The sequence below is a fragment of the Thunnus thynnus genome, chromosome 11, assembly GCF_963924715.1.
Source record: "Thunnus thynnus chromosome 11, fThuThy2.1, whole genome shotgun sequence".
NCBI classification, from domain to species: Eukaryota; Metazoa; Chordata; class Actinopteri; order Scombriformes; family Scombridae; genus Thunnus; species Thunnus thynnus.
This window is the reverse complement of record NC_089527.1, coordinates 3,401,038-3,414,861: the sequence shown is the minus strand read 5'-3', so window position 1 is coordinate 3,414,861 and position 13,824 is coordinate 3,401,038.

The following is a 13,824-nucleotide window of genomic DNA, read 5'->3' as shown; positions in this document are numbered from 1 at the left end:
GAAGTTACATCACTGGTCAGCTGGCTGGAGTGTTGGAGTTTCCTCATTGGTCGTTGCTCTTTCAAAATGAATCAGTGTGAGATGATGGAGGCCGGAGGACGGCAGTGTGATGCAGAGCGACTGTGTTTCAGCTCCGGTGTTAAATGCAGAGAAGTCGGTTAAACTCCTGTTTATCAGTGTCTGACCGACTCTCTGGTGAGGTCTCTCAGTGTCCGACTCAAATTCACCTACAGAGACTGATAAAGATCTATCTGTGAGGTATGAGGAGAACCACTCCAATGCAGTCCCAGAGATTTAGCCTGTGGATCAGAATGTAATACGGTATCAAACGCCGCGCTGAGGTCCAACAGTACTAGAACAGAACAGTCTCCGGCATCTGCAGCCATTAAAATGTCATTTGAGACCTTCAGGAGAGCTGTTTCAGTGGAGCACAGTGTACGGAAACCAGATTGAAATGTATCAAACACCCTGTGCAGTTCTAGTCTTTGAACCAGTTGTTTCTCCACAGTCTTTTCTAAAATTTTGGAAAAGAAAGGGAGTTTTGAAATGGGCCTGTAGTTCTCCAGCAGGGAGGGGTCCAGGTTTGATTTCTTCAAAAGAGGCAGAACAATAGCCTGCTTAAAGTATCTGGGGACACACCCTGATAGGAGAGAGCTGTTTATAATATTGGCTATGCAGTGTCCGATACAGTTAAAGACCTTTAAAAACATAGTGGTTGGTAGGACATCTACTGGGCACGAGGAGGGTTTAATTTGTCCTACCAGGGCTGCTATGTCCTCCATGGACACTGGACAAAACAAGTCCAAGAGGGCTGGATTTGAGGGGCCACTAGTAAACAGGACTGGGTATGGGTGAGATGTTTGCCCTGATATTGGGAAAGTTATTGCAGTAACACCAGGACGCAAAACGTTTCCACATCACAAACGATGAAAAACAGCATTAAAACACGAGTCTTGCAGGTAAAACATGCCACTCATGTTAGCTGTTTAGTGCGGGGCGGCTGCTCTGAAGGTGCGCTTGATTTGACTGTAACCGCAGTAACCGGGTGGAGATAAGCCTCCTGAATTAATTTCTGCTGCAGCCTCCATGATCATCAACCAGGAAAGAGGCAGAAAAAAGGTGCATAGAGGCCTGAAGGAGAACAAACAGTCAAAGCACCTAAATAACCATCACAGACAAAAACACTCAGTGCAGTGAAACAGAGGAGGAAGAGGAGTTCACAGGTAAATAGAATTAAAATAAGTCTTCATCCCTCGGAGCCCCTAAAGTCCTAAAAGGTACAAGATGATTATGTAGTGGGAACAGGTTAATATCTGTACCGTAAAGGCATAACAGGCCTCTGCTTTGAAGATCACGGGGGGGTAAGTTGCATTTATAGCTTGTAATAGTAGAATTGTAATTTTATTCCCTCGTCTACCGGAGACACCCCACCTTCCCTTCTGTGTTTTTAATTATGATGTCCAGACCTCTTCAAATTTACACACTAGACCTGCAGGATGCCTCCGGTGCGAACCACAACCCTAAGGGGGTCGGCTCCGATACCCACAGCAGACACAGAAGGTGTGAAAACACATCTTTGGGTATTCCTCAGGTATAAATGTTTAGTTTCTCCCCCATGCTGCTCGGGGTCTTTCTTTATTAAGCGCTCACATGTTGAATGACCTTTTCTCTGCAAAGAAAATAAAACCTTGTCGGCCGGCAGGAGTCTATATTTCCTTCTTCACCAGCAGCAGAGAATTTCACTACAATAGTTAGTTGATTTCTCAGGTATGTTAGAAACATGGAGGCGTTCATTGCTTTGTTTGAATAGTCAATTTGCTATGTTTTTTTTTACAGAGCCCCTGAAGTCATTCATTCTGTCAGCAATAACTGACCCATCCATCCATCTATATATGGATCTGTATATATGTATCTATGCTTAATGTTTCATCCCTCGGTGGCTAAATAAATATCTTGATTTATAGCCAAGTCGTATCTGTGTGTTCCTTCATATCAGAAGACGGAGGTATAAGACTAACTAATTGATTAATTAATTGATCAGTCAATGGAGGTGTGCAGACATATTCACTACACTGAATATCATTGCAACTACATTTTGCATTCTGATAATTTAATCTTTTTTACACCTTTCATAGTCTTTGATTAAGCGGCTCAATCAGCTTTAGTGTGAAATCTGAACTTTCTATCCTGCAGTTCCATCTGACCGTCAGATTAATAAGAAATCCTTAAATAAAAAATGAAACGCTGGTTTTAATCGTCAGCAGTCGAAGCTGACTGATGAGCGAGTACAAATTGGGAATGCAGAGTGAGACGTTTCATTTCAGGTCAGAGCTCCTGTAAATGGATCGGCCACCATGAGAAAGCGAGAGGCGTCATTACAGCGGCGGCACGACCGCAGCGCTCGCAATCCAGGAAGCGAGGGAACGACTTGATTCACGGCCTATCCGTCTGCCTGCTTCTTCTCCCTTCGGGGGACGGCAGCCTGAGTCACACCGCACATCATCTCTCTCCCTGTAAGTGGCACGCCTCCCCCCCCCCCCCCCCCCCCCACCCACCCCACCCCGCCACCCTTCCATCCGTATGCAGAGGGACGGGCGGGAAACGGGGAGCAGGCGAGGCGTATTAAAACTACAAAGTGCTGATTATAATTCAGCAGTCTTGTCCCTCCGGTCCTCCTGGGGCTCCTAGTCTGGGTGAAAGCTGGAAATAAACATGAGGGGGGTCTCTCTTCGTTGGTTCATTAGCCAGACCAACCCCAGGTCACCCAGGCCCGCTCACTGGCCCCCAGACCACCACCTGTAATTGAGGGCTGACGTGGATAAATAAATGATAGGAGCGAGGGAGGAGGAGTGGGTGACAGAATGGGTAATGGGTAATGAGGGCGCCCTCGCTGTCCTCCTCACCTGTGTGAACCACCTCGGTACTGACGTAGACTCTCTGAGCAGCTGAGACATTTAGGAAGATATTCATGAGCCATTATTACACATTACAGGGTCCTCTGAGTCACCACGGAGACGACGGGATTCTCTCTGTGCAACAGTCCTGACAAACTGTGCAGAGGAATGATGGACAGGAGGCTCCATTATATTCAGGGCTTCAACTAACAATCATTTTTACTATCGATTAATCCGCTGATTACTTTCTTCATTAATTATTTTGTCTACAAAATGTCAGTAAACACTAAAAAAATACCCTTCAAAGTCTTCAAATATCTTGTTTTTTGTCCGAATAACAGACCAAAAATATTCTATTTCCTGTCATGTAGACAAAGAAAAGCATAACGACCGAGTCTCACATCAGAATGTGTAACAGCTACGTTTGTCCACAGTGCAAAATGTATTATTTTCACAATAACGGCTCTAAAACTGAGAGATGTCTTCAGTTTATTGGTCTGTTCTTTTCTATTGGCTCAAATGGCTTTTTATTCTCAGTGGAAAATGCCATAATTTAAGATAGTTTCGGCATTAAAATGTGTTTTCATAACATTTCTAATGAGAAATGTGCATTTTGTTTATGATGTTTAGTTTGTCTTTCTATTGTTGCTATGGTGGTTGCTATGGAAGCTGCTGAATCATTGTCTTTGTGTTGTGTAGTAATCTGAGCTGTTATGTTATTTGTGTTATTTTATATAAATGTGTTTTTCATGGACATCCCAGGCCTCGCTGCAGAGAGCAATTTATAAAATGAAGCTTTTTGTTTGTTTTTTCTTTGTCAGTAGAAATAGTTTCTCCTTCAGAGATTACAATACTGCTGATAATCTACTGTTTACACAACCCAACTCAGCCCAGTCATTCTCAACCTGTGGTCCGTGGCCCACAGGTGGGTCTCAGAACGCCGTCTAGTGGGCCGCGGGGGCAGTGGTATACTGCCAAATGATTACATTATTTTTTCTGATATTTTACAAAGTTGGCAGACTAGTTTTTTTTTTATATATCTAAATAAACAAAAACATCAAATTAAAATGCATAATTTCAATGACCAGTTACATTTTAAGCTAGCTTTAGCTGTTAGCTAGCTTGCGTTCTCTGTGGATCCTGCTTCAGAAGACATGTTTCTATCCGCTGTGATGGAAAATGAACTGATGGAACTATCAGCTAACAGCAGCCTGAAGCTTCAGCAGGACACAAGTTGACCTTGCTTCACTCTGGATACTGGCTGCCAGTCAGTATCCCTCCCAGTCAAAACATGCAATCAAATTTCTGTTGCCTTTCACCACCATCTATTTATATGAGTCAGAGTTTTACATTGTGACAAATTCAAAGGTGAGGAACAAACCGAAAGCAGCTTGGATGCAACTCTGCATGTCGGCCTCTCACCCGTCTCACATCTCACTGTAAACAGAGTATTTATTTTGGTCATTACAGCTGACAGGTGGTGTAACACATATTTATGGTCCTTTTTCACCAGAAACCAGAGAATTTCTGGCATTTTTGCTAAACAAACTAACGTGACCAAACTCTTCATGATGAAGGAACATGTGACCCAGTGCAGCGCTGTGACTCACTGACGTGTTTTTAACAGTTTCTGGAACAACAACGGAGGAATAAGATATATCAGGCGTTGATACACACACAATACTTGTTATACTAATAGAATTATATTTGTATAAGTCTGATATTACAATATCAACACATACTTTTCTGACTTTCATCAAAATCAGACTAAGTATGAAGCGGTGCATCATTTCAAAAGCTCAAAATTCTAATGCCTGTCGAGGTTTTGCCAAGATTAGAGCAGCTGTATCTGACATGCTGTCACTTTTGATTAAAACATTTTGGCCTCATGTTGACGCCCCAACGAGAAGTCGTCTCGGGGTGCAGCCAGAGAGAAGACAGTAAGTTGGAACTACCGCTTCACTCTCAAACCAGTTTGTTTTGTGTTCCAGCAGCATGTCCCATGTTTTATGGTTTAAATCTGCATGTTTTCGTTTGTTAGTTTTCCTGGTGAATATGTGGAAAAGTGTGTTATATGCAGGTTGTTTTATGACAGAATAAAACCAATCTAAACAACTACCCAGCCATGAAAGTTGCTTGCTATGTGTCAACAATAGAGATTACAGTTGGCATGTAATTTATATATTTTTTCCTTTCTCCATGTCTTTATCTTTCTCTGCCAGCCTTCATAGTATTGTAGGGTTTCCTATATTACCTTACCAGCAGTACACAGCAGCTTTATCTTTTTCACATTACATGTAATCATTTGAACCGTTGATTAATGCAGCTTTTTTTTCATCATACTTCACTTTTTATTTATTTATTTTGTTTATTTCGTGTTGTTTTTCACACACACTGGGTTTTCCTAGTCTGCATGAATCAGTGTCTCAAACAGCTGAAGGAAAGCTATCACTGCTGTAGCTCTAAGTAACGTTTGATGACAGCTCTTGGCTGTGTTTATTCTGCGTGTCTGTATTTTTTGCCAGCTCTGTACTTTGTCCCTTTCTGTTGCCTGAAGCAGCCTCATCATCATTCAGTTTGGCGTGATACTTCTTTTTTTTTTTTTTTTTTTACCCCACTGCATGATTTCCCTTCTTCTCTTGTTTCTGGAATATCTGTTTGCAGTTTGTGTCATGCCCACTGAACTATGTGTTGTACATAATTTCACTAAGCAGTGTTCAGAAATGTCTTTTTTTTTCCCTTCAAATGTCTGCAGTTCTCTCTAGAAAGGCTTATCACTCATACGGTTTGATAGGATTCATAACTACATTCATAGCGGTTTAAAAAAAAAAAAAGCAGAGCATTTCTCTCACCTTGAGTTGAGGTAACAGCTTAGCAGAGCGTCCGTGACAAAGCGGCGTCCGTGGGAGTGAGGCCAGCTGGATGGTCCTGCCGCGCCGCAGCGTCGTCCCAATGACAAATCATCGATCATCCTCCACCTCCAGCTGAGGGCCCCGTAGTGGAAGACAGGGTCAGGCCCGCGCACAAAGACGGGCTTAGCCAAGACTCATCAAAAGCTGACAGTACCCACCATGACATGAATGCCAAAGGACTGTAGCATCACGCTCCTTTGTTAGTTACCCTTTTTTTTTTTTTTTTTTTTAAGAAGAGGTCAGTGACTTATTGATTTCTTTGGGTATTAAAAAGTTGTTAGTAAAACATACTAATGACTTTCTTTTCCTACAGAAATCAAAATACTATTGATTGAATATCAAATCTCACCAAGCTAATTTGACTTTTGGATTTCCCGCTCCCGCTGTTTTGCAGGGACATTATAGCACAAACAAGGTCAGTGTCAACAACAGCACTTATCCACAGCATGCAGTATCCAGTTAATGCACAATATTCTCACAAGCGTTGGGTTGGAAAATGCATTCTGCCCTCACACTCATATTCAGGTCAAATCACTATTTACTCAAGGGATAAGTTAGTAGAAAGGAGGCCAACTGTGGTTGAGATCAAGGGCGTTTGAAGTAGGGGGAAGGGGCCACTGACCCCCCCCCTCCCCACACACTTTACCCTCCTCCCACATTCTTTTTAAGTGGTGAATCACTGTATCCCTGCAAATGCCCCTATATTGCAACACTTACGGTAAAAAAGATGTTTCAATCATTCCTGTCCACCCTAAGACATTAGATAAAATAAAGTGGGAAGAATATTTACATTTTAATCCAATCAAAGAAGACATTGTCACAAAATGCATACAGTATACACGTCAACCAATAAAATTAATTCAGTTGCCTTTACTGTTGTGGTAAAGGAAATCGAGGTACTCCCAAAGTTTATTTAGGCTATTATAGGCTATGAATGACATTTTCACAACAGAATGGCATGTTGATCATTTGCAATGGTGAAGGTGATGAAGGTGTTTTCATCCTTCTCTCATTTCATCAAAGAGAAGACATCAAAGGAAAGGAGAGACAGAGGAATGGATAGAAGGAGATGGTGAAACAGAGAAAGAGGAATCAAACTTTATTTTTATAGCACCCTTTGTACAGGTGAGAGCAATTCAAAGTGCTTTACAGACCACTGACAAGCTGATAAGACAGAACAAATGTAAGCAGTAAAACAATGAGACTAATGCACACGAGTAAATACAAATGATGAAGATGTAATAAAACCAATAACATAGATTAAATCAATAAGAGGGAAAATTAATATAATAAAATAAATGATTAAATAAAATAAAAGCCAGGCTGAAGAGGTTTTAAGTTTAAAGATGTCAACACTTTTAGCTGCCCTCAGTTGGTATCTGTGTTTGATTAACAGCAGCTGGGGGGGTGTAGGTGTCTGTGGTTGATTGACAGCAGCTAGGGGGCGTGTAGGTGTCTGTGTTTGATTGACAGCAGCTGGGGGGGTGTAGGTGTCTGTGGTTGATTGACAGCAGCTAGGGGGCGTGTAGGTGTCTGTGTTTGATTGACAGCAGCTGGGGGGCGTGTAGGTGTCTGTGTTTGATTGACAACAGCTCGGGGGCGTGTAGGTGTCTGTGTTTGATTGACAGCAGCTCGGGGGTGTGTAGGTGTCTGTGTTTGATTGACAGCAGCTAGGGGGCGTGTAGGTGTCTGTGTTTGATTAACAGCAGCTCGGGGGCGTGTAGGTGTCTGTGGTTGATTGACAGCAGCTCGGGGGCGTGTAGGTGTCTGTGTTTGATTGACAGCAGCTGGGGGGCGTGGGGGTGTCTGTGATTATCAGCAGCATCATTTAAATGAAATAATGTAAAATGAGGAGGCGCCATCATGAAATCAAAGAATTTAAAATATAAATTTCTCCCTTTTGGTTTCAGACACAAGACAAGTGATTTACAGAGCAGATATGTTGCTGTAGTAGACAAAAAAAGTGCAATTTAATTTCATTCAGACTTAAAAGAAAAGGTAAAGAATTTTAAAATCAATGCAGAAACCAATGTAAGCGGGAGGGAAAGAGGAAGGGAACGTTAATTAATTAATTTGTTAAATTAGTGTGTGTGTGTGTCTTATGTATTGTTGAATCCGGGGTGATCGAGATCATGACACACAGCAGCTGTCATGAGAATCAAAACGTCCACCTGAGTGAACTTCTCCTAAAAGACAAACCAGTCTTTTATCAGTAAAAGGTCATTTCCATATGTGTGTTCAAGTGTGTGTGTGATCTTCTACCCTCAAATAGACACATATCATATGTGTGAGTGTGATGAGTGTGTGTGACCTCGTTAGCACATCACTAGTGCAGATGCTTCATAATCAGCCATTAGGCTGCGATAATTAAACCCCCAGTGAATAGTCATCCCTGACGACAGAGGAGGAAGCTCCTCTTTCACTTTTTTCTTTTCTTTCCCCTTTCAGACACACATCTCCTTCATCACGCCCCCATCTTCTTCCTCCTCCTCTTGTCATTTCTCCCCCTGAGCTTTCCAAATCCACTGACGTCTCTTAGACTGACGGCATGCTGTCATTTTCAAATACAATATATTAAAGTTTTACTTGATGGCGAACACAGAGAAAGAAAGAGAGAAACAAAACTCTTTAAAGCTGCATTAACTGATTTTTTAGACCACTAGTTAGCATCAGTGGTTTTAACTAGAACCCACAATCATTCACATTAGCATTAGCTTGTTGCCCTTTAATAGCAGCAAAACCATTGTTTTTGTTAAAACAAACTTGCAGCACTGAAATGCGTTACTGCTGGCTGTGTGTCTTCTGCGCCCTTTTTTAATCCATTTACTTGTATTAGATGGAATGAGGGGTGTATTACATCGCTGGGATGGCAGCGCCCATTAGGAAAGGATTGAATTCATTTGTACAGTTAATTTCATAATGAAGTTAATTTGCAGTTATATCAAAATGTTTAAAAAGTAAAAACTAGTTTATATGCTCAAATATTTAATAATATCTTATTAAGGTTGCTGACTCTGCCCTCTATTGGCCAGCTGCCACTGATACTAATATATTTTGCCAAATACATTCTGAGGGAAACAGAACTGCTGCTGGGATGATGTTCAACGTGGCAACTTCCTTCCAGTGAAAGAAGTGTTTTGTTTTATTACCACAAGCAAGTGTTGGGGAGGAGCTCAGGGTGGATGGCGAGCTGATTGCCCCAGAGAACAGAGTCCAACATGGGGGGAAAAAAAAAGTGTTTGGTTTGCTCAATTTAACCTTCAGGAGTTTCTGAAGGCTCGTGTTTTTCTACACAAAGGAAATTCTGCAGAAACACACCACAACAAACCAAGAATGACTACTGTCACAGTTGACGAGGAGCTCAAACGAACAGACAAACGGTCTGAAAAATGGCAACTGCTGGAGAAAATCATTCTGATGCTTTCAAGGCTCGGAGGAGAGAGTGTGTAACTACACAAATGTAGGATTTATGTTCTGCTGTAATGGAAGTATTTCACTCTCCTCTTCTTGGATTTATAGTATCTCGGAGAAACTTTCCCAACAGGACGAGTGTGACAGTGTGTTCTATCTTCAAAATGTCTTTTTACAAAAATAAGTGTTGGAAAAAGGGGTTGGTCGTCTTACAATCAGGGTTGTCTCATATTCAGGTCAGTGTAGTATTATCTAGTAGCTGTCTTACTGTGTGTTCAGACAGAAGGTGAAACGTATATTAGATGTGGCATGATTATATACAAAGTAAATGGAAAGATATGATTGCATGCAAATTTTCCCAGGGCGGCACAAATCACTCTTCTGACAATGTTAACGAAAACTGAAAATGTATAAACTTCGTAAATGTTGAATTTATGGCAGAGCTGTTGTATTGGATTGCATTATATTGCACAGGTGTTACAAATAAAGTGCTTGGTGAGTATATTATACTATATAGTATAATAGTACTCAATGGGGCTGTGGAAAACGACTCAAAGCCAATTACACAAGTCACCATCAAGTGCGGCATATACTAAGGTGATGCACTATCCCTGCTGCTGTTCTGCATAGGCCTGAACTCCCTCAGCCAGATCATCACAAAGAGTGGTTACGGGTACCGGTTCCAGAGTGGAACAACCATCAGTCACCTCCTCTACATGGATGACATCAAGCTTTATGCCAGGAATGAGCGAGACATCGACTCACTGATCCACATCACCAGGATGGTATCAAAGAGAGGGAAGATGATCAGAACAGAGGGGGTTGAACTACCAGAGGGCAGCATTGCAGATGTTCAGGACAGCTACAAATACCTTGGGGATCCCGCAGGCAAATGGGAACAATGAGGAGGCTGCAAAGAAGTCAGCCACAGCCAAATACCTACACAGAGTAAAGCAGGTCCTGAAAAGTCGGCTGAATGGGAAGAACAAGATACGAGCCATTAACACGTTCACCCTGCCAGTCATCAGATACCCCGCTGGTATAATAAGCTGGCCAAAGGAGGAGATAGAGGCCACTGATATCAAGACAAGGAAGCTCCTCACAATGTATGGAGGGTTTCACCCCAAGTCCAGCACCCTGAGACTGTACACCAAGCGGAACGAGGGAAGCCAAGTATATGAAAGCGACTATGTTCAGCTGCCTGAAAGCAAATTTCAGTGTAACTTTCGTTCAAAGTTGTCTTTAAAGATGGATAATTTGGATGAAACTGAAGAGCCTGTGATGTTTTTTCTCCTTCAGGGTGTAAAAAGAAGTGAAGTAAAACGGTTACACTGAATCCATAAAGTACTGGAATGTTAAAACACTGAAATACTGAGTTACACTGAGTATCATGGAATATGGAGTTACACTGAATACTAAATGGAATACTGTAAAACAGTTTTTCCAGTTTAGTGAAGTTCAAAGAATTGATTGTAGACATTGTACCATTGCTGTACAGGACAGCTGTATGTGGGTTGCGCCCATGAAAAATATGCCAAATCTTCTCTGCCAATGCCAAACAGCTTATTTTGCTGTTGCTATTGACAGGCACCTGATTGGCAGCATCTCGGGGTACCAGAAGCTCAAAACAAGAATCAATAGCAATGTTTGGCATTGGCAGAGAAGATTTGGCATATTTTTTCATGGGTGCAACCCACATACTCAGCTCTGCGGCTCATCCCACAAATACATATTCCTTACAAATGTGGAACCATTTAAAAAGGGAAATAAACAGGCTTTCCAATGGTAAGATTTATTGCCAAGAAGCATCGTTACAACAAAGAAATAATCTGCCAAACACAAATTTCCTTACTTTTTGTGCTATGTTTATTAAAGAATGTTGAAGGACCTTATATCTGTTATATGGCATCGTTTGACTCTGAAACATGAAATGTGACGTTTAATTTTGTATTTTGTTGAGTTTTTTTCACTTAATCAAAACAACCGACTGCAGTTTGATTGATTTTACCCGCAACACACAATAAAAAAAAACATGATTTATGTTTTTGCAAATGAACTCTTCATATGTGCCGTACTGTAATTGGGAAAAGGTCAGTTGAGGGCAGAGAAGGAAAAAAAGAGAAGAGAGCAGTCGACCTGGTGGCCTGGCAGGGTCTCATGGTGACACGGTGGGGCACAGCTGGTAACAGAAGCGGTGAATTAGATTTGGCTTCAGCTGTTGTAAGTGGAAACACACATGCACACACACACACACACACTCCATCAACTACAGCACAACATTGCATAACAGTCAATTAACACCATTATCTTTTCCCCCCAAATGAAATCACTGTGGGCGACAGCGGCGGAGCTGGCAGTGGTGACCGTCTTCTGTCACATCAATTAACCCCTCAGGGGGAGAGAAAACAAGGTTTCAGTAGAACTTGATTTAAGACATCAAATGTTTTGTCTTGAACCAATGTTCTCTCCTGAGCAGACACTTGACAGTCAAAATCAATTACTTTAATGAACCTCATGCATAATCAGAGCGACCGCAGGGGGCAGAGGGGTCGACCACCCCGGGGCCCGCGCTCAGTAGGGGCCCCGCTGCATAGCGCGCGACGCAACCAGCACTGCGGGAATAGTAAAGACTAACTCTCTTAACTTTTTCAATTCATTCTCTATGGTACTTCTCATCATGAGGGATGTAATCTCACCTCCGACCACAATGTGGGTTGCAATGACAGAGTGGTGCTGTCCGTATTTCCGCTTGTTGACTCCGTAGGAAGTGAAGATGCAGAAGCAGCGAGCAGATCGAGCTGGGAAGGAAGTCAGACACAGAAACAGCGTTGAGCATCCGGTCAATTTTCAAAATAAAACACCCCGTGCAGACTCCTGGTCATATATCTACAATAAACGTAATTAAAACAGACGAATAAAGATTTAACTACGTAGCCTATTTAACCATAGTAGAAGCACAAAAATCAAGGAAAATGACCAAATCAACAAAAGTTGAGCAAGTTGACAAACTTGGGAAGTTTAGTTGCCCTGCTACTGCAGTAATTACGGTAGCCTTAAGGGACTTTATCAGCTTTGACTAGGCTGCTGTAATTACTGTAGTAGAAGTTCAACTGACTTTAAACAGTGGAAGGCTTCCCCGCAGTAAAGACGCTCCGCTTCTGACACGCTCCCGGTGGTAAGAGACATTGGGCCTCGTTCACAAACAGTGCGTACACACAAATCTGTGCTTAAACCGTGCGTACGAATGTTTTACGCACAAATCTGGGATTCATCAATATGTTCTTACCTGAATTTGTCCTTACTCTGCAAACAAATGTAGAAGTGCCTTAAACCATGTGTACGCACAAATCATGAACATCCCACAGTCTTAAAAACTGATTTGGTCAATATTTATTCAATGTAAACAATATATTAAAACCACCACTGCTTTCACTCTATCACTGCCTGTTGTGGACAGAGATGACATATGATGCACACCTGGCACAGCTGTAGAGATTTATTTAGATCAATTCCACATATTTACACATTTACCAACTTTTTATTTTGTTATGGACGTACTGCGTGTTAGTGGTGCAACAGGTATGCAGACTGTATACAGGATTCACAATCAGGCTCCAAACGGTTGTTCCAACGACATGTTTACCAGTCAAATCTGCCTTTTCTGGCTTCTACTTCTGAAAGTATTGTTTGCATTTTACCAGCAGTAAAGTTTCCTTATTTCAAAAGGTCCTGGCTCCAAACTGGCTTCAAACTCCAAAAACTCCAGAACTCTATACATGAACAGCGTTTCTGTATTAATGGGAGAAGTGACACCTTTATTGTGTAACTAAGTCCTTAAACTTGGCAGAGACACTGCTGAAAGTGTGTCATTAATGAGTTCTTCACTGCATTAGTTGTTGAAAATGTTTGATTTTACAATTATTCTGCTGGAGTCTTGATATCTTGACTTCAACTGGTTCCGTTTTGTGGTTGTTCTTCATATTTTTGGGAAAGTTTTGGTCAAAACAGTCATTTTTGGTGTTGTACTGGTGTTCTGTGTTCCCACTTTTCATTAAGGACACTTTTTCATTGCAAATCAAGCACAATGGTCTCATGCTTCCCTCGGGCAGAATGAACGTACGTATTTCTCAGTCCAGTCATCCTTAAACAGATGTTTTTCACTGTTTACCTTCTGTATTCGAATCGGCTGGAGACATTTTACTTTATCAACCAGAACTTCTTCCTTCCACAACGACCTTACTGACTGTGGCGACTAGCGGGCGGCTGAATGATGACAGCTGAGGTGACGTGATAGCTATGTGTCACTCAAAAACGGTTGCGGTTTCATTTAGTATGTTTGCACTACAGCACCACATGTGGATTCATCTGCTGCTGAAAACAATCCCCAACAAAAGCACCATTTATTACGGAGCCTTTTTTAAACATGAAACCATATATTTGTGAGCTGTTTCTAAAGATTTACATCTTCAGTAGGAACCAATGGGCTTGGAGCTGAGAGCCATAAAGTAACCAGTAACCATAACTGCAAAATGTAGTGAAAAAAAGAGTATAAAGAGAATACTGAAATGCAGAGGACAGGTAGTAGGCAGCTTACAATGGAAGTTATC